This window comes from Thamnophis sirtalis, unplaced genomic scaffold (genome assembly GCF_051295495.1).
Source record: "Thamnophis sirtalis isolate CommonGarterSnake01/CBP01778 unplaced genomic scaffold, rThaSir2_p1.2 scaffold_3, whole genome shotgun sequence".
NCBI classification, from domain to species: domain Eukaryota; kingdom Metazoa; phylum Chordata; class Lepidosauria; order Squamata; family Natricidae; genus Thamnophis; species Thamnophis sirtalis.
Window position 1 is genome coordinate 18,849,061 of NW_028261383.1, and position 8,426 is coordinate 18,857,486.

The 8,426-nt window shown below is 38.6% G+C and overlaps 1 long non-coding RNA gene across 1 annotated transcript; it reads right to left on the reverse strand.

Annotated features, from left to right (window-relative positions):
* Positions 1 to 1,096: 1,096 nt before the first annotated feature.
* On the reverse strand, positions 1,097 to 5,502 carry LOC148047346 (uncharacterized). The gene is made up of 3 exons (XR_015696148.1): positions 5,302 to 5,502; positions 2,795 to 2,921; positions 1,097 to 1,231 (listed from the first exon to the last, which is right to left on the reverse strand). It is a non-coding gene; the product is annotated as an uncharacterized LOC148047346 (long non-coding RNA).
* Between the last annotated feature and the right edge of the window lie 2,924 nt (positions 5,503 to 8,426).

Below are 8,426 nucleotides of genomic sequence, written 5' to 3' on the forward strand. Positions count from 1 at the left end.
CTCTCCTTCTCTGGATCCTTTGATGACAGGATGCTTGCGAGGTGCCAAGCCAACGATGGAGGACCTCACAAAACCAATGGAATAGTTTTCCTCCAGAAGTTGTGGGTGATCCAGCACTAGAGGCTTTAAAAAAAGTTTCTGGACAATCATTTTTCTGAAATGGTATAGGACCTCTTGCTTGAGCAGGGCGTTGGACTAGAAGACTTCAAAGATTCCTTCCAACTCCATTGTTAAATGTTCCATGTCAAACAGAGGCAAATGAAACAGATAAACCAACAACAAATTTCAACCAATAACTGTCATGAGCCTAAGAAACAATTTTATTATCAGTTCCCTACTTTTATCATTAGATGTTCCTTTGTGTTTAGATCTGGTCTCAGGAGGATAATGTAGCACTTGGGGAAGAAGATGCAGCCCAGCAGTCCAGCACTGGAGGCCAAGATGGAGAAGACCTGCACGGCCACCATGGACTTTCCTTTGGTGCTCAGGTAGGTGGGCAGAAAGGAGATCCAGACACTACAAAAGACCAGCATGCTAAAGGTGATCAGCTTGGCTTCATTGAAGGCTCCAGGCAGGTTCCTAGCCAAGAAAGCCACCATGAAGCAAACGACAGCTAGGAAACCCATGTAGCCAAGGACAACATAAAACATGGTGACGGAGCCTTCATTGCATTGAAGGATGATCTCTCCAGACTGGGAGTGCATATCAGAGTCAGGGAATGGGGGAGAAACTCCCAGCCACATGGCACAAATGAAAATTTGTACACCAGAACAAGAAAGGATGATAGAGTTGGCTAAGCTCTTCCCTAACCATCTTCTCATCCTGTTTCCTGGTTTTGTGGCCAGGAAGGCCAGCACCACCATGACTGTTTTGGACAACACAGAAGACACAGCTACTGAGAAGACAATGCTGAACACTGTTTGTCGGAGAAGACAGGTGGCTTTCCTTGGCTGGCCAATGAAGAGAATGGAGGACAAAAAACAAAGCTGGAGGGAGATCAGGAGGGTGAAGGAGAGGTCCCGGTTGTTGGCTTTGACAATGGAAGTTTCTAGATATTTAAGGAATAGGATTAAAACAAGGCTTGTGGTTAGGAACAAGAGTAGAGCAAAGAACACAAGGATTATGCCGATATGTTCTTCATAGGACAGGAAGGTTATTCTTTTGGGGATACATTGGACTCGCTTCTTGTTTGGATATTGTTCATCTGGACATTTGGTGCATTTTTCAGTATCTGAGAAAAGAAAATAATATTTATTTTATAGTCTTTCAAATTCAAGAAAACCTTTAGATGAGATTTGATACTGAGGGACAGGAAAGCCTCATTAAGTTGTATATAGATACGTTCCAGCAAAAAATCCCCCAAGATACTGTATATACAGTATACAGTATAAAAAAACAGGAACACTAAATCAAATTAAAATAAGAAATATGTGGTGCCAGAAACTCCCTTCTCTGAGGTAATCAATCCACTAGATTCCTATCTTTCACTGACTTTACTTTAAGTTTGTTTTTTGTTTGCTTGTTTTAATGTTAATTTTTGACAGATGCTAGACATACATTTCTCCTAGGAATGTTTAAACTCAGTTATTGATGATTGACCCAACAATTGTGCTGTCAAACAATTGCTGTAAAAATATTGGACAAAGGGTAAAAGTTTTCTAACATGGTTTGGATCCATGGAGTTCTTCTTGAAAAGGGTTGCAGCACTGCCTACTTCAGGGGAGATTGTACAGCCCCTTCCAGTTAAAAACCATTAACTACCCTGGATTAGGGAGTATCTCCAAGCTTTAAGGCCTTCTAGAAATCCCTAAAAATGTGATTCTGTCATCAGCCCTGGGAATCACCTGGTAACAGAGCCCTGCATGCTGGTTGCATAGTTGGTAGCATCTTCATGCCTTCCTGCCTTGCTTTCTTGGAGTTTATTTCTCATTGTTTTAATTTTTAATTATTGCTTTAATTGTATGCCAACAAGGGTCTCTTTGTGTGAAATAGAGAGCCATATAAATTTGATAAATAAAATTGAAAATAAAAAGATCTTAAGAAAGATTAATTCATGAAATAATTCTAGAAGAGGAACTGAATCCATTTTCTAGATTTGGGCAACAATTTTAAATGGAAAATGAGTTCAACATTAGTATCAATGGATATTAAATAGATTGATCTTTTATTAGTTCTCCCCCCCCCCAACTTTCTGTTGTTTTTAATCCTAACACAGCATGTTAGATTTTTTTTCCCTTTCAAAAGCAGGACTATATTCCTTTTTTTTGTTGGTGTTATAACTGTTTGTATTTCAATACTTAACAATATAAGAAAATTGGAAAGATAAGAAAAAGAGGGAAGGAAATATCCACGTGATGGTTTTATGCTGAGACATCTGTTTGGTTTTCATTATTCCTTAAACCCAAAATCTCTCTCTCAATTGCTCCTTCTAATTAGATATTTCAGCTTATTAGGATTTATTTTCTTACTAAAGATTGATTGATTAAATGTATGATTGATTAATCTTTTGGCCTGTAATATAAAGTTGGTTTGAGTGAGCAAACCCCATTGAACTAAAACCATTCCTCAAGTTACAAAGAATTTAGAAGTTCCTAAAAAAGATATGGAAGGATCCATCCAAATTGGCAAATAAAGGAGATATTTCCTAACCAATTCACAATCTCCTTCTTCCTACCTCATCCTTCATAATCCTTTTCTTATCTCTCCCATAATTGAAGGAATTGGACACCATGAAAATTAAGAACCAAACCATTAATAAAAACCACTGTCTTAAAAATGCATATCTCTCACCCACCTTCCTGAGTTGAGATGGTCCCCTCTGGACAAGGAACGCAGTCGTAGCAGCAAACTGGCTCTCCTTCTCGAGCCTTCATGACAAATCCAGGCTGACATTTTTCCACACATTTGGACTGAGGCAGAGACTGAGAAGAGAAAGAAGAAATGCCAAAGAAAATATGTAGAGGTTCATTATTCATTTAAGATGGAAGTGGACATGAATATTACCCAAAAATACTCTAGTCTTCACTTAGGCAATACGAAATCTCTAGAAACTTCCAAATTGCTTCAGGAGATACACTTGCAGGCAGATGCCTCATTTAGTTCCTTTTCTTGGGATGTATCAGATAGCAAAAAATGTACCTTTCTACTTAACAAAATCTGACGGGATGAAATTGAGAAAAGATTCAAGCATCAAGTGACAACCAGGGGGTTCCACCTAACAATGGAATTAATATGCATCCCTCTATTCTTCATATAGGAATGACTTTGCAATAAGATCAGGAGTGAAATCCTCCCAGTTCGACCCAGTTCGCTCAAACTGGTAGCGAAGATAGGCCATGGTTTTCTGAACTGGAGGTAAAAATCCCTGGTGGCCCCACCCTCTCCTGGTTGCCCGATCGCTGCTTGCCCGATCACCCGATCACTCCTGCACCGGTTCACTTCCAGCTGCTTGGTGCTTTGCTTCCACCCCCCACCAACCCCCTATATAAGGTCCCTTTGCCACGTGGCCTAGCTGCTCAGTTCACCGACCCCTACTGGATCAGAAGCCTCTCCTGGAACTTCTAAGAAGCCTTGCGGACAGCTGCCCACTCAAAAAGGTAAGCATTGTAGGTTGGAGGCTGGAGTGTCCCCCCACTGGGGTCCCCTGGCTCCCCTGCCTGGCCTGGCTAAACCACCTGGCTAACTACCAACTTTCCCCCCAGCCTCCAGCTTGCTAATCTTTGAAAGAAATCCAAAACTATCCCCCACTTAAGATACAGAGGAAAATTTCTTTACAAACTAGGACTGACAACCTTAAAGGATACACTCTTTATTTCTATATTAATTAATTCAATTTATATGGCGACCATGCTGGTGAACTAAAGTTAAAACTGACTGACTAGTTTCTAAAACTATGGGGCACTCTTAAAAGCCAAAGCTCAAATTCAAGTAATTTTTCCCTTGAAATTGTCCCTTATTTCTTCTCATACCAGGATTCTTTCACACCAAAGTGAGTCTTGAGTACTCCAGTTTCCAAGCCATTATCATGGTAAAATGGGCAGCAAATAAATTTAAACAATCAATGGAGAAATAATCTCACATCAGACCAGTCATTATTATTTCATGTGAATTGAAAGCCTTGGACCTCCTTCCTAAATTCCACTATCCCAGTGGAATTAAAGAGAGAGATGTATAACTATGGTTTCAGATCATTAAAAAATGGCACAGATTATGGTTCTACAAACTTAGGAGACCCTGACTTTAACCAGGCAATGAAAGATTCGATCAAGATCTGATGAGGTACTAATAACACTGTATAAAGCCTTAGTAAGACCACACCTAGAACATTGCATCCAGTTTTGGTCACCACACAATAAAAAAATGTTGAGACTCTAGAAAGAGGGCAGAAAAGAGCAACCAGGATGATTAGAGGAGTGGAGGCTAAAAGATACAATGAACAGTTGCAGGAACTGGGCATGGCTAGTTTAGTGAATAGACGGATCATATTTGAGCGGCTGAATAGAGAGGTGGGAGTCAAACTCTTTTCCAAAACACTTGAAGGCCGGACAAGCAATAATGGATGGAAACTGAACAAGGTGATATTCAAACTGGAAATTAGGAAATTTTCTGTGAGTGAGAGAAATCAACCAATTGAACAGAAGTTTCCTTCAGAAATTGTGGAAGCTTCATCACTGGTAGCTTTCAAGAAGAGACTGGACTGCAATGGTGAATTAGAAATGGTGTAAGGTCTCCTGCTTTTTTTGGTGGGGGGGGGTTGAACTAGATGATCTACAAGGTCCCTTCCAATTCTGTTATTCTGTTCTTTCCCAATTGAACCAACAGAACGTCTATTCAATCTTGATTCCATTTCATTGGATTCAATTGAAACCTGGTCAGGCGCTGGTTAACAGAATTGCCTTCATGTCTCATATTTGAAGACAAGGAACAAGTGAGCCTGAAGCTATTAACCTGAAGTTCCTCAGCATATGATTTCTCACAACAGTTTAATGGTGACAAATTGCAAAAGAGACATTAATTGGCAATGATTTGTGTCCTAAATAATAATCACCCCAAATCTCATTTTGGATATAAGTGAATCAGCATTATATTAGCTTATAACAATATTCAGAATTGTAGCATCTGAAGGATACTTTGGTCAAAAGAACTGAAACCCCTCGATCTATCTAATATAATTATGGATGTTTTATTCTGCACATTAAATTCTCAATGCAGGATACCCACATTTTTGACTAGGTTTACCCCACTTGAAAAGGGTCCTAATTCTTTGGAAAAATGAAGAAAAGAGATCAATATTTTCCCCACCTTGTTGAGCAACTGGAACTGTGACAAAGCATCTTTTTTTATTTTAAGTTGTTGTCTTTCAAACCTCCCCAAATACTTGTTGATGGGATCCTCCTTGGGAAGAATCACCCTACTAACGATCCTCAGACCAGCTGCTAGGTCTCCATTTTGATCCAAGTACAATTTCAACAGGGAAAGATTGTACAATTCCTTCTTCTTTAGAAATGAATGGAGCTAAAATGGAAACATCCAGGAATTTTAAAAGCAGAAATCTTGTTTTTTTTTCAATCTCATGACTTTTTCACATTTGAATTTTCTTCTGTGGTTGATTAACTTCTAAATATTGTGATTTGGGAGAACAAGTGTTGCCACTTCTTCAAAAGTCAAGAACAAAGGTTCAGTAATAGTTCTCAATCATTTAGCATATTGACCAAAAGTGTAGTGAGAAGATATATGTCAACCTTGAAGTGAACCTGGCTGAGGCCATTTTTTGTCTACATGGTTGCCACAAGGCAGAGGAGGAGACAGAGATGGGGAAATTAGGTAGGGGGTGTTTTACAGTCAAAACCAAAAAGATTTCCTGTGGGAACCAAGGACATTCCAACAGGTGGCTTAGAGAGGAGGAGTAGAATATCCAAGCAACCTGCCAGCCCCTTTATTGGACAATGTGACTGATGACTTGGGCGGACAGGGGAAACTTTCAATTTTTAATTAGGTGAGAAGTGTGGGACCTTTTAGAGTCGGCTTTCACCATTGTGTCAATATGACTTATACAATAAACTGTTCTTTGAGGAATCTACCTGCCTGGAAATTCTAGTTTCAATGGGTTCATTACTTGAAACACTAACAATATAATTGACTAAAATTTTCAATCATAGGGTACATTTTAGGAAAGGTCACAAATCAATTGAAGAAAAAACACAAATAATTAGAGTATTCATAAACTCTAGTTGCAAGGCTAATCCTTATTCAAGTAGAATAGTGGGCGGGGGATGACCAGTTGAACTAATTCTACTTTATTGTAAGACTATATTAACAATGGGATGGTCCAAATCTTTTAATGAACTCTTTTGATGGTCAAAATTAAGGAGGAACTTATCTGAGTTTCTTTTTCTGACTGTTTTGCAGCTGCTGGTTTCCTCCCCCACATCTTATCCAATCCTTCCCTGTGCAGCTTCTCTTTCTCTCATCCTCCAAATTCATTCCCACATATCATCACACTTCCTTATTAAACTGTGTGAATGCTGGTAGTATAATTTGATTTTAGCAAAGAATCAACAAAATCCTTCCTGATGTGGTGAATGTGGATCTATTTAATTGAGCACTGGATGGCATGATAATTAAGTGGACATAACTGTGTTTAAAATTGTACTCAAATAAATTTAATGTTACTGATAAAATTGGGGAGTTATAAAAAAACAATTGGACCTTGGTCATTATTTCTTTGATATTTTCATTAAAAGGGAAGAAGATAAATCATGATTTGTGATACAGAAATTATAAGTTATTTTCATCTTTTTAAAAATTCTCAGTTCAAGAATATAAAAATATGATTTTGGAATACGGAGAGGTGCATATGTAAAATCCAGTTGGAAACTAATTTTGGACTCCTAGGACTTGATATATCATTACATTTTGTATAACACAAATGAATGGCAGCCACAATCTACATCTTTCTTTTAAGATTTCATTTGTAGTTTCTCTAATATTATTCTGTATCCACAGTGGTTGCTGATTATAATAAAGTAATAGTAATGTTTTTATGATTTGATAATAATCATTACTAATTTGTGAATGTCATGAATCACACAGTGGATTCATACCAGGTCTCCTAAGAGGCACCACACTTGGAGAAGACATTGCACAGAATTTCAGCTTTAGGCAAGGACAAAGAAGGGGAGGAAGAGACCAGTTTTTAGCCTTGAGGAAAGAGAACAAGGAGAAGAGCCATGTTGTTTAACAGGCTCTTAAAATCAGGAGTTTGGGAGCACTTTTTCAAATATAGAAAACATCTTGGTTGTAGAAGGGAAAACACAGCTCTCTTCCAATAAGTACAATAAGATTTTATACAAAAGCTTAAGATCTTGAACAACTAAGCTCAGAGAGTCCCAAAGATCCTGAAAGGAATTTATAGTTTGATGGATCCTTGTTGGGACCCTTTACCTTCCATGGGTGCAGCCTTGGAGCCCCCAACCTCTCTTCTCCCTTCTTCCTTCTCCTCTTGGACTTGGATGCAGCATTTAAGGCATGAGCCAGAATCTTAATGGCACTGTAAGCAAAGCAGTCATTTGGGATCTGCATCCTATTCTCTTTCTCTTGGTTCTCAACTGGTGCTTTCTGGGTGCATCTTCTTCGGCCTTTGACGGAAAATTCGTGTTTTGAAACAGAGCAGTGAAAATACTCAGCTTGAAATTCACGTTTTAGAAAGAAAGGATCTTTATAGGCATCATCTCTTTGCCATCGAGGAGGAAAGGTCCAAATACTATGGACGTACTTGAGACGCTTGTCCTTTCTTATATAGTGTACTCCAAGCATTGTTGTGATCCAGACTTTCCCTTCAATGGGTCCTGGCAAAGTTTCAAATATTGAATGGAAAGGAAGAATTCTGTCAAAGGGGAACTCAAATTCCATGAAGTGAACAAGGACATTGACTTGTCTCCACTTAGAGAGGGCATCCTTGAGGGTTGCTGTTTGTCCAGTGGCTGAGAATTGTTGTGAAATAACAACACAAATTCTATTCTTGACAAGCATAGGAGTAAAAGTTCTCATGAAATGCTCTCCCTTCTCTGTGTCTGGAGCAAAGAGACCAATCAGGGTCCATTCAAAATGGAGGAGCAGTGGGACAATTGCTGGGAACTGAAACCCTTCTGTGGGGAGTATCGGATGGAAAAAAGGGAATTGACTTTTATCACTCAGAGTTTCTGAAGCAATTCTCTCACTGATCTGAAAAAGCAATGAAGAATTCTGTGTTATATTTGGGGTTTATGAAGTCCATTTTTTTAGCTTTTAATAAACTCAGATTTTTTCTCATGCACATATGAACAGTTTCTTGTTGATCAGTCATAAGGACATATCAAGATACAGAATATAAAATACAGAATTGTTTTGGATTCTATGTGCAGCATTTTTGTGCACCTGAGAGTAGA